The 698-nt window shown below is 49.6% G+C and overlaps 1 non-coding gene and 1 pseudogene across 1 annotated transcript; both read right to left on the bottom strand.

Moving 5' to 3' along the window:
* Positions 1 to 187: 187 nt before the first annotated feature.
* On the bottom strand, positions 188 to 306 carry LOC123179611 (5S ribosomal RNA). Its single transcript, XR_006490498.1, has one exon. It is a non-coding gene; the product is annotated as a 5S ribosomal RNA (ribosomal RNA).
* A 301-nt stretch (positions 307 to 607) lies between these two features.
* Positions 608 to 698, bottom strand: LOC123179612 (uncharacterized; annotated as a pseudogene).

The raw sequence follows: 698 nt of genomic DNA, 5'->3' as shown, positions 1-698 counted from the left end.
GTTCAACTGCACCAGTGCCTATTTACCATGGTTTCGACCCCTTTCAGAACACGCTTGCCGCCGCTAGACGCGTGAATAATGAGCAGCGAGCTAAAACTTACCGTAAACGTGCAAAATAATAAAACGTGCTAAACATACGTCGCGCTCGTGCGTTTTGTTTTGCACGCGGTGCAAAAAAATTAAAAAGGGAGTGCAACACGAGGACTTCCCAGGAGGTCACCCATCCTAGTACTACTCTCGCCCAAGCACGCTTAACTTCGGAGTTCTGATGGGATCCAATGCTTTAGTGCTGGTATGATCGCATCCGACATGTTACCCCCGTCTTCGTCCCTTATGCTTGCCCCTCCCAGCTCCACTACACACACGATTGCACATTCCTTTGGCCGCTCCCGCTCAACTACGGAGACGAGTTTTACCACGGTTCAACTGCACCAGTGCCTATTTACCATGGTTTCGACCCCTTTCAGAACACGCTTGCCGCCGCTAGACGCGTGAATAATGAGCAGCGAGCTAAAACTTACCGTAAACGTGCAAAATAATAAAACGTGCTAAACATACGTCGCGCTCGTGCGTTTTGTTTTGCACGCGGTGCAAAAAAATTAAAAAGGGAATGCAACACGAGGACTTCCCAGGAGGTCACCCATCCTAGTACTACTCTCGCCCAAGCACGCTTAACTTCAGAGTTCTGATGGGATCCG

This window comes from Triticum aestivum, unplaced genomic scaffold (genome assembly GCF_018294505.1).
Source record: "Triticum aestivum cultivar Chinese Spring unplaced genomic scaffold, IWGSC CS RefSeq v2.1 scaffold99966, whole genome shotgun sequence".
Classification (NCBI taxonomy): Eukaryota; Viridiplantae; Streptophyta; class Magnoliopsida; order Poales; family Poaceae; genus Triticum; species Triticum aestivum.
Note: the sequence above shows the minus strand (reverse complement) of the source record. Positions and strands in the feature narration are given on the sequence as shown.